Below are 12,460 nucleotides of genomic sequence, written 5' to 3'. Positions count from 1 at the left end.
CCATTTTAAATGGAGGACAATATCTTCCATGCTTACTACAAATGGCTGAATTTCGAGCAAACTTATATGTGATCCGTGTGACGGAGAAAACACAGTTTTAATTACCGGTCCTGTAGGTAACTATTTTCAACAGCAAACTGGTGTCAATAGCTTCACTGACACACTGAAACAAATTTTTAATGGTGGCCAGAAATGGCAGTATTTTCTGAAACCGTATATGTGATCCATGTGACGGAGAAAACACAGTTTTAAATAGCTGGCCTGTAGGTAACTATTTTGAACAGCAAACTGGTGTCAATAGCTTCACTGACACACTGAAACAAAGTTATAATGGTATTTTCAGCGCAATTATATGTGATCCGTGTGACGGACAAACCACAGTTTTAAATAGCTGGATTTTTAGCTCTGTAAGAGGGAAAGGACCTGGATGTATTCTGCAGTGCCAACAAGCAAATGGCGCAGAAAAAGGGTGTTCTCTGAATTGCTTTTTAAGCAAATAATGAGGATTAAGATCCTATTTCTATAAATATCTAACAGCAGCAGCAGAAAAACTGGAATGGAGCCTCTTGTGCTATATGCACTGCAGTCTGCTATATACCCTGCCTGCCTATATACACTGCTTGCCTGATATCTCTGCAGATGGATTAGTCCTCAGAAGGACTGTTTGTTGAGATGGATATGTGTCTCTAATACAGTTTGGTATACCTACACTAACTAGATACAACCAAATCTCTCCCTAGCTCAGCAGCACCTCTCCCTACATTGTTTGATTCCGGAGTGACTGTGACGAGCATGGCGGCGCCAGGTCTGATATAGACCTGATGACGCTGTGCGGCCAGCCAATCACTGTAATGCCACAACCAACATGGCTGCAGCATTACTGTGAGTGGCAGACAATCCCTGTATGTTCATTGGCTCTGTAAAGAGTGCCAAACATGCAGGGAGGGGACCCGAGTTCCCGCCGAGCAACCCCAGAAATACTTGGCGAGCGCCAAGCATCTCGAGCAGTGAGATGCTCGGGCAAGCACCGAGCAGTAGCGAGCATGCTCGCTCATCACTAGTTACCATGTCACACAGCAGACCATTAATAAGAACAAATACAGCAGCAGGCTTAGAATTGAGGTATCAGCAGGATGGGTAGTTTTTTTGTTTAGGTTGGGGATAGATGGAGATTGTGCTGGATATGTGAGAAGTCAAATTTTGTACTTAAGTCTGCTGAGAAGTCATGGCTAAAAGAAGTCATTATGTAGGTCTGGATCAGATGGAAAAGATGGAAAAAAGTGAACAACTCCATCAGAAAGCATGTCAGCTCTCTTTGCAGTGAAGATAAACACTTCCATATGCAAAATGATGTCATTTACATTAATAATTAAAATACCAGTAAAATCAATAACAAAATTACTTCTGTTTATTCTACCTCTAGATAAATGACCTTATAAGTATAGTTTCTAAAATGGGGTTACTTCGCAAAAGTTAAAATTATACTGGTACCTCAAAGGCTCTGCCAAAGTGACACCGCACCTAAAAAACAATACTTCAAAGTCGGCCATCCAAAAAGCAAATTTTGATCCTTCCTTTTCCAGCCCTGCAATGTGCCAAGCATATTATGGTTGCAATTGGAGTGCTGTCTATTTACATCGGCACCAGCTGAGCACTACATATTTCATGTTGAAATGTCATCTCTGTAAAAAACAGCAATTTTCACTCAATAAACGTCCATGATGAACTAATTTATCAAACACCTGTGGGGTCAAAATGCTTAATTCACCCCCTGAATAATATATTAAAGGGTGTAGTTTCAAAATTAAGAGGGTCACTCACTTCTAGGTTACTCCCATTGTACTGTATTTTAAGGGATTTACGTGGTGCGACGTGGTGCTCTAAAACCATCAAAATCTGCTCTCCAAAAGCCAAATAGTGCTCTCTCCCCCCTTTTGATTCCTGCTGTGTGCTGAAACAGCAGTTTACAACCACATTTTGGATATTTCTATACTTGGAAGTAATTGTATGACAAATTGTAGGCTGCTTTTCTCCCATGTTCCTTTTGAAAAATAAAATATTTATATATTGCTTTAATTTCTGTGAAACACCTAAAAGAGAATAACTTGTAAAATTTGTGTAACAAGATTGTTTGTAATATATTGGCTGCTTGAATCCACTCTTGAACTGTATTCCTAAAAATATATGTTTGGAAAACCTTGGAAAATGTGAAAACCCTGTGCTAAATTGCTGCTAAAAATTGTGTCATCATAGAGTTGACATATTGTAAATTTGAATTATTAGCTGATTTTTGTGATATTTCTTCTGTGTTACGAGCAGAGAAATACAAATCTAAAAAGTGTTAAATGTTTTAGAAAATTTGGGATTTTGGGGGGGAAATAAACACAGATTTATTGACTCAAATTGATCATGAAAATAAAGTTTAATGTGTCACAAAATTCTTAGAATCATTTGGAACGTTAAAGAAGTTGTTCACTACTTGGACAATCACTTCCTAAATGTACTGTAGTTACCTGCGTAGAATAAAAAAACTAATACTCACTTCCCACAATGGCGCTGAGTCTAATATTTCTATGCCATGTAAGCACTGCAGCCAATCAGTTGCCAATGATGGGCTGCTGTTCTCACACCTAACTTGAATCTCCAAGTTTCATCTGAGGGAGGTATGAGCACTCAGCCCCACAGCAGTCTCTGATTGTTATGTTACATGAGCGCTGCAGCCAATGTCACACAGGCACCTAGAGGGCAAGGGCCGACATTGTTACTGCACCGGTGAGAGGAGTGTTATATATTTTTATTTTACATGGGATCTACAGTATTTTGTCCAAATAGTTGACAACCCTTTTAAAAGCATTCCTGTGGCTATTAGCTTATAAAGTGACACATGCCTGATTTGAAAAATGAAGCTCCTTCCTGAAGTCAAAAATACGTCACAATAAAAGAGGATAACAAAAAAAATAAAGAATATGTGTGATTCAACAGTTTCTCCATGGTTGTTACTAATGTCGCACCATTATCGCTACATCTCCATAAATATCTCTTGTTTTATTTTATTTCCATAATGTTCCAGATTTATACTATCAAGAGTGCATTTCCTACTTGACTTGATTCAATAAGTTTCTATATTAGTATCATTATTCTGTCACTCTTAATAGACAATTACAAAATACTTTACTCTGTCTGCCAAAAGTTTTTGGAACACGGCATAGTACAGAACATTTGTGGTTTCTGAGAACAGGGCATGCTAAGGGCAAGCGCCCTGCATAGTATCTTGTGGCTGGGATGTTGTTACAAAGTACATTCTAACCTTAATCACTTTTCAGTATTGTACTGGCTGCTTGCCAAATAGATGATATTGAAATCTTATATCAAAATGTTTTTACAGGGTAAAGCGAAAAATCCAGCAGGTTACAAACTAAAGCAAATACTGTACATGCTGACCAAAAACTAAAAATCAATGTAAGTGTATTGTAATTAATATTGCCAGCAATGTCATCCAACCCATATAATACTGTCATACTGCTGTGCATCTCATATTAAAACTAAAAAAATGAAAACTTCAGCTAGTTATCCTATATTTTTTTCTAGCACAGATCTTGAAGTGTACATGTGTTGTTTGGGGGTTTTATGTAAATTTAAGGATATGTGCCATGAAAAAATGTTTTTCAACAATTCAAAGTCTTAATGTTTTATCTTTTAAAATAATAAATTTGAAAGGTTTGTTATTTTACACTGTTAAACACTAGGGGGAACAGCTGCTGAAATTTGCCATGATAAAACCTAGTGTGCTGCGAGCTCACATTACGACTGCAGTAAAAGTGGTCTGCATCTGCTCACATGTGTGTAACGTCACTCTTTCTCTCACCTTCTGGGCATTTGCAAAAGGATAAGGAAGAATGAAGGTTAGGATCACAGTGCAGAGCCATATTATATGTGACTACAAATTTATACTGACATGTGACATTTGGAAAGTGTCACCAAGGACGGCTGGCACTGCTGATCAGGGCTGCCATCAGGGCATTACTGCCCTTACTAATATATGGGGCCCGGTGAGTAGAAGCAAAAAGGGAGGCCCGGTCACGCTGGCGGCCCGGGGCCTCTCTCTTTGCTTCTGCTCACCGGGCCTCAGGGGCAACAGTTCAGCGCCGCGGCACGCCAGATGTATGATGCACCCGACGGATGGGTGCTGTACCTTTAAGCCGCGGCCGGGTGAATCATGGTTCTGACTCCGATCTCTGACACGATGCACACTCAGCTTCATTCCTGAGCAGAGCAGTGTGCCTCAAAGGTGTTGGCCGGCAGTGTGTGAGCAGGAGCAGAAGGAGGAGGAGACTGCTGAGTCTTGTGCTGAGGTGAGGCTGGTTGTGGTGAGGAGAGTCTAATGGTGAGGAGGGGCTGCTGGTGCTGAGGGGGCCCTGGTGGTGCTGAGGGGAGGCTGCTGGTGCTGAGGGGAGGCTGCAGGTGCTGATGGGGCCCTGGTGGTGGTAAGGGGAAGCTGCTGGTGTTGAGAGGAGGCTGCTGGTGCTGAGGGGAGGCTGCTGGTGCTGAGGAGGCCCTGGTGGTGCTGAGGGTTCTCCTGGTGGTGAGGTGGGAGGCTGCTGAGGGAGCCCTGGTGGTGCTGAGGGGAGGATGATAGTGCTGAGGGGAGGCCTGGTGGTGCTTAGGGGGTCTGGTGGTGAGGGGGAGGCTGCTGATGCTGAGAGGGCCTGGTAGTGCTGAGGGGGAGGCTGGTGCTGAGCGAGAGGTTGCTGTTGCTGAGGGATTCCTGATGGTGGTAAGGGGAGGCTGCTGGTGCTGAGGGGGGGGGCTGGTGGTGGTGAGGGGAGGCTGGTGCTGAGGGGGGAGCCTGGTGGTTGTGAGGGGAGGCTGCTGGTGCTGAGGGGGTCCTGCTGGTGTTGAGGGGAGGTTGCTGGTGCTGAGGGAAGTTTCTGGTGTTGAGGGGAGGCTGCTGGTGCTGAAGGGGGGCTGCTGGTGCTGAGGGGAGGCCTTGTGGTGGTGAGGGGGAGGCTGCTGGTGCTGAGGGGAGGATGCTGGTGCTGAGGGGGGCCTGGTGCTGAGGGGAGGCTGCTGGTGCTGAGGGGGAGGCTGCTGGTGCTGAGGGGGCCCTGGTGGCGGTGAGGGGAGGCTGCTGGTGCTGAGGGGGGCCTGTGGTGGTGAGGGGAGGCTGGTGCTGAGGGGGGGCCTGGTCGTGGTGAGCGGGGGCTGCTTGTGGTGAGGGGGAGGCTGGTGGTGAGGGGAGGCTGGTGCTGAGGGGGGCCTTAGTGGTGGCGAGGGGAGGCTGGTGGTGGTGAGGGGGAGGCTGGTGGTGGTGAGGGGGTGGCTGGTGGTACTAGCAGTGGGAGGCTGGTGCTGAGGGGAGGCTGCATCCGGTAGGGTGAGGCTGAGGAGGTGGTGTCGGCAAAGATGACCAGAGCTAGTGAACGAGGAGCGACGGCACCAATTGCATTTCAGGAGGATGCCAGCCTCTGCAGACAGGTAGGAGGTACAAGAGTAGTTGACAAATAGGGTCCCCCCCCCCCCTTAGTCTTGGCTACTTGATTTTTTTTTTATTTTTTTTATATATATGACCACTTTTTGAGTTATGTTTTGAGATGTATTTACATTCTAGAATTTATTGGTTTTTAATGAATACTAATAAAAAAATTTTTAGTACTGTATAATCTGTAAATGTATATGCAATAATACGCACTGTTTGCATTTATTAATTCGGTGATCGCAGGCTGAGGTGGCGGCGGTGGGCAGGCGGTGGCGGTGGGCAAGCTGAGGCGACCATTAGATTCTTCTTGACTGAGCGGCGGCCGCGGCGGCGGTGCCACTGGCTGTGTGAGTAGTTAACTTAAGTCCATGTATTAATTTGTCCACCATTTCAGTACGTGATTCTATGATACAATCATTCCCTCTGCTCCTGGGAGGGGAGAGGGGAGGGAATGATTGATATAAGTGTATATATGATTGGGGAACATCTTTACTATGATTATTGGAAGGGGGAAATCGGTCTGCGCTCGGCCTGCAGTGCATGGACTGGGCGCCGATCTCCTGACCCCCATCTTCATACATGCTGTGAGGCTGCTGTCAGAAGACCCGCAGCCAGTTCATGCACTGCGGTCCGAGCACAGACCAATATTCACAGACGGCTGAATAAGCCTTAAAGGGTTGTCCGGTCTAAATCCACAAGCCTGCAGTCCCTCTGTGTCACTCTGACTGCAGACTTGTGAATCCTCAGATCGTACACACTGTGCACAGTGAGGATTTGCCAGTGTCAGAGCCGAGAACGGTGGTCACATGGCTGGAAGGATGTGAAATACAGACTCCCGGCCAGAGGGGTGTGGAGATAGAGGGAGAACAAACTGGTGGTCAGGTGAATTTAAATGATTGGCTCCGCCATGAAGCCCCAAGTGGCGAGACTTTGTTTGAGCAGTCATCGTGTGCTGACAGAGTCCCTTTAAACCTAAGTCATACTCTCCCTCTGGCGTCTTAATCAATTTTCAGCACTGCTCCGGTCTTGCGACACCATCTTGTGAGCACAGCTTCTGACTAGCTGGAAGTCAGAAGCTACGTCACAATCTCTAAATGCAAGTCTGAAAGCCTGAACAATGCTCTCATTGACTTGATCTGGTCATGGTGTGGTGGTATTTGTCCCTTGTATGTGGTATTATTTGGTCACTATGTGGTGGTAATATGTGGTCTGGTCATGGTGTGGCGGTATTTGTCCCTTTTTTGTTGTATTATTCGTCTTGGCATAGTGGACTGTGTTGTGTATGGTGGTCACTTGTTCTCTCTGATATCAATAAGGGGAAGATTCTTTATTTCAAATAGAGATTATTGGATATTTTAAGAAATGTTTAATAGGTTAGAGTAGAGTAGAGCCCGGCCAAAAGAGTCTCCTTGTCATGGTGGCGGCTTAAAAAATATTTTGGCAAAAACAAAAGCTGCTGGCTATCTATGTGATCTGGTGTTTGATGGGAAATGTTGATGTGTGATTGGGGAGGATGTGGTGCAGAAGTGGAGTTTTTCCAGGAGTGGGCTGTGAGACTGTGGAACGTTCGAGGGGTGGAGGCGGAGCTGGGGTGGAGCCTGGGTGGAGTCTCAAGAGGACCTGAAAATCTTGCCAATATGGGGCCCCGAAATGCCTAGTGGCAGTCCTGCTGCTGATTCTGTTAGCTGGTGTTGCTCATCGTATCACCTGCTGGAGTTAGATACGTAGACTGTATCACATGATGGTATTAGATACGCAGATTGTATCGCACGCTGTGTTTAGATACAGGGCTCAGTGAAGTGTATCACATATGGTGAGATTAGATACAGGACTCAGTGCCATGTATCACACAGGGTGTGATTAGATACGCAGATAGTATCACATGCTGGGATTAGATACACAGAGAGTATCATGCATTGGAATTGGATACGCAAAGTGTACCACGTACTGGAATTGGATACTCGGAGTGTATCAAGTGCTGGGATTAGATGCATGGAGTGTATCTTGTGCTGATATCAGATATGCGGAGTATATTACGCAAAGGGATGAGATACGCATCTCTGCATCACATGTTGGGATTGGATACAGGGAGTTTATCACATGATGGGCATTAGATACATGGAACTGCTGTATCTCACATGATGGGATTAGATATGTGGCTCTGTGGGTTGTTTTACATATGATGGGATTAGATACGCTGCTCTAAAATTTGTATCACATTAGTGAAACAAAAAAGCTCACCATTGCGGCTCAAGGAATGCAGGAGCAAGGAGAACTGTTTTGACCAAGCATATAATCCAAGACAAAAAAAGTAAATTCCAGCTCATTAAAAAATCAAAACTTTATTGGAAAAAATTGAAAAAAAAAGAATTCTATGTCACAATCAATTGGTAACGCGTTTCGAACACACCCCGGCGTTCATTGTCTGAGCTGAATAACAATGAGTCCCGTAATTCCTATATACAATACTAAAGCCAATAAATGTGGCCATAAGAGTCACAGGATGAAAAGATATATACAATAAAAGCAAAAGGAAACAAAAATTTAACAAAAATAACAAAGCAAATGAACACATCACAGAACAGGGGAGAAAAATACAAAATGAATGGGATTAAATATGCAGACTGTATCACGTGCTGGGATTAGATACACGGAGTGTATCACATACTGGAATTGGATATGCAGAGTATATCTCACACTGGGATTGGATACGCAAAGTGGTACCATGTACCGGGATTGGATACGCGGAGCGTATCACACTCTGGAATTCAATGTGCGGAGTGTATCATGTGCTGGGATTAGATGCGCAGAGCGTATCACGCGCTGGAATTAGATACAAGGAATGTATCACACACTCGAATGAGATAAGTGTCTCTGCATCACACAATGAGATTAGATATGGGAAGTGTATCACATGATGGCATTAGGTACCCAGCTTTTCGAGCTCTATCACACATGATGGGGGTTAGATACACGGCTCTGCAGGCTGTATCACACATGATGGGATTATATACGCAGCTCTGCAGGCTTGTATCACACGTGATTGGATCAGATACACGGCTCTGCTATGTCAAGCCAAAGCCTTCTTCAGATGTCTGTAACGCAGGGATGTCTGAATGAGGTGTTACTCTGATATAGCAGAGCTCAGTCAGTTTTCAGAGCACAGCAGCGTGATGATTACACTGCTGTACTCTGAAAACTGCAGTGACAGCGGCAGTGAGCTGTGGTTGGCAGCCTGTCAATGTACTACTAAGGTTACTGAGCTGTTTTCACCAGTGGATGAAGTCTCCGCCGATTGCAGTGAGAGCTCAGACCAGTCCCCAATGGGGACTTCTCCACTGGTGAGAACAATGAGATAGCCTGTAGTACAATGTCAGGCTGCTGATCACCACTCGTCGCATCTCCGAACTCCGCTCATCGCATCTCGGCATCACCTGTCAGCCCCCAGTCAATAGCAGCCCACGGTGGCTACAGAAATTATTATTAAATAAAACAATGTTAAACCAGTGCATTTAATTTTGTATTAAAAGTAATTGATTATATAATCAATCATTATTAATACAAAAATAAAACTCATGGCACCTTCTCGTTAAAGATGTTTTCTGGGCATCTGATAATTATGACCTACAGTACCTTGAAAAATAACTTTTCCACATTTTTTTCACATTGCACCCACAAACTTAAATGTATTTTTGGGGGATTTTATGTGATATACCAACACAAAATATCAAGTATTTGTGAAATGTAAAGGAAATGATACATGGTTTTCTAAGTATTTTAAAATATCAATCTGAAAATTTGAGGTGCATTTGTATTCAGCCCCCGAGTCAGTATTTTGTAGGACCACCTTTTGCTGCAATTACTGCTGTCTGTCTTCTACTAGAGTACATTTCTTATGCTGCTTTCAGTATTGATGAAATACATGATTTAAAGCCTAAATGTAAGACATATTTTACTATAGTCAAGGAAATAATAGGGCAGCTTCCCAATATGACTTTAAATGTATTAAGGATGAAAAGTATAATATAACTAATATAACTACAATATGAGCATATATGTAGAATATTGTTTCTCCTTATAATATTATTAGAGTACGCTGTCCCTTTATTTTAGTGCTGCATGAATCATCATGGCATGTGCCACTATCATCAACCAATAGAATCGCAGGACTGTAATTTAAAGAATGAAAAAAAAATGTCAGTTGGTGCCAGTCTGTGATTGCTCTTTTAGAGACAAGACAGGCTCCTTATTCATCGCCAGAAGAAATACATTTTGGTTTGATATTCGGATCAATAACTGCGGATTGAGATACAGCCCTACCTGCGAGACAAGAAAGGTAAAAAAAATTATCACATGATGTATAAAAATTGGTGATTTATATCATCTTAGTGACAGTTGGGATTTTATATCATCTGTAGATTGAAATCAATTGGATATAATTAATGAGATGCAAATATTTTAACCTAAAGACCCAAATATGGATAACTTTGGGTGATTATGGATAAAAATTTAGATATTTTGATTACTATGAATAAATTTGAAGAAAGATAGATAATAATACGTAAATATGAAGAAACCTGGGTGACTATGGAGAGCACAGGGTCACAATATCTGCTTAGAAATTTACAGTTGGCATATATACAAGCACATGGTAATTCTTATACAACATATATATAATATTTATATCATATATGTGCCAGTAAGATTATAAATTTATATATCAGTGTCTCAGCGGAGTTAGCAAATATAGAAATGAGGGAGGTACAGGAAATATACTGATATTATATTAGATCCCAGTAGTCAGTATAATTTACATACAGGTTTTTTTTTTATCATAAACACAATCAGTGTATACTCACTTACCTCTGCCCTCACAGTAACGGTCTCACTGCCGCAAGTGCTTTAATGGGCACTTCTATCTTTTGTCATCTATCTTCCTTCTGTCTAGGAACCACAATGCCCTTTGTGGTTGATGTGTGTTGGACTCTACATGATACTATGAGTCCTACCAGGTGCGTACATAGAAATCATGGGGCCACATAGCAGAAGTTCTGATTAGGCCCACACCACCCCTCCCCGCCCCCCAAAAGAAAAAAAAGCAGTCACCTCGCAGGCTCTCAGCATGTCCTCATTCCCTGCTTCCTGCTCTGTGTACACTTCCCGGCAGCGCGCCTAGTGAGCTTATTCCCCTGTTCATAAAGGGGCAGCATGCACATTTGCAAAGATGCCCCCAGCCAATAGCTGGGAGGCATCTAAATATGAAAGGTACCCTCCCTATTAAGGAGGTGTCTGTGCAATGTGGTCCCATTAGTGAATGTTTGTGCAACTAGTGTGTAGCCAGGTCCCAGTCCTAGTACCTGAGTCCCCTTGTCCTTGTGTAGCCTTTGAGAAAGCAGTTTTGTGATACCACGAAACACGCATTGGGCTGCGTCTTTCACCACCCACCTCTCCCTCCCAGACTCCTGCTGTGTACTCACGGTAGGTTTATCTTGTTCCCTGCTGCTCAGACTATCCATTTGATACCCATGGTTTGTATGGGCACCATGGCATATTTGGTAACACTTGTTTCCAGTATATACTATTTGTCTTTTGTAGGGATTAGTACTGACCAGCAGGTGTATACATATCTTGGGGATTCCCCTTCTTTTTAACTTGGGGTTAACATATTCATTTGCGACCCCTGGGTTTGTGTCTAACACCATTAGCACTGGCCTTTTGTGGCACTTTATTATATTAATTAATTTACTTATTGGCCATAGGGCATTGTTTAATTTGAGTTTACTTTATATCCCTTGGGTTATTGTTATGACGTTCCCGATACCCCACTTATATGCATACTCAGTACTACCCCCAGTACACTGTTCCATCTATTGCGATTTCCTCCATAAGCACTCTATATGAATTTTTTCGCTGCAATGTGTATAATAAAAATTTACACATGTTTTTTCAAATTCTGCTGCCTTGTTCTCCTATTCTATAATAGATACATAGAGGAAGAGGTACAGTATGGTGCCATAGATTTCTATTACGGGTCCCCACAAATCAGAACTTTTACCATAGCTGTGGGAATGAGGCGAAGCACTATAATATCTTTCTCTTACATCACAATTCACTGTCTGTTACCCAGCATGACGCCAAGAAGAAGATGGATGAGGACATCCCACAGCCAGAAGAGTGAGCTGCTTTCTTCACTCTCCTTGGTAAGACTCATTGCACCTTCCCAGGATTCCAAACAGACAAAATGGCCCTAATTCATCAAAGAGTTGATGTCTGTAAACTGTCCCTCCAGTACATTTTTGGAGTAACATTTTTGGCCAGATGCACAGATGGACACGCCACTGAAAAGATGCGCCAAATTCAAGCGGCGCTGCCCCTTAAAGGGAATCTGTCAGCAGATTTTTGCTATATAATCTGAAGACAGCAGGAGATAGAAGCTTAAACACAAAATTCCGGGATGTTGCAATTGTCAAAATAATTTTTTAAAATTATTTATTTAATAGGTTTAATAAGGCTGAACACCCTTTTGTGCCACATGAAAGGCACTAAAGGGTGTAAGTTTATTATATGTAGGAGGCTTGTGACTTTAAAATTTCTACAGGCCATCTTGCTATCCTATCTATCTATTCTATCTATATATCTATCATCTATCTATCTATCTATCTATCTATCTATCTATCTTATATCTATCATCTATCTACTGTATCTATCTATCTACTTACCTCATATCTATCTATACATCTATTTTATCTATTCTATTCTGACAGTTTGAGATGTGAATTTACTGTACTTGGCTAAGGAAATGTCGAGTTTCCTTTGAGATGTGTGCGTAAAAATTGCATGGTCCGTGTGCCGTCAGATTTTTTTCTCGCACCCATTGACTTGCATTGGAAAGTCTTGTCCGATTCTCACATCCACTCACAGCATGCTTGAATTTTTTCTTCAGTCTGAAAAGAGCTAAGGAAAAACTCGCAGATGAGCAGGGAA

Source organism: Phyllobates terribilis, unplaced genomic scaffold (genome assembly GCF_046119375.1).
Source record: "Phyllobates terribilis strain yellow unplaced genomic scaffold, ASM4611937v1 Scaffold_4__5_contigs__length_816908805, whole genome shotgun sequence".
NCBI lineage: Eukaryota > Metazoa > Chordata > Amphibia > Anura > Dendrobatidae > Phyllobates > Phyllobates terribilis.
This window is presented reverse-complemented; position numbering follows the sequence as displayed.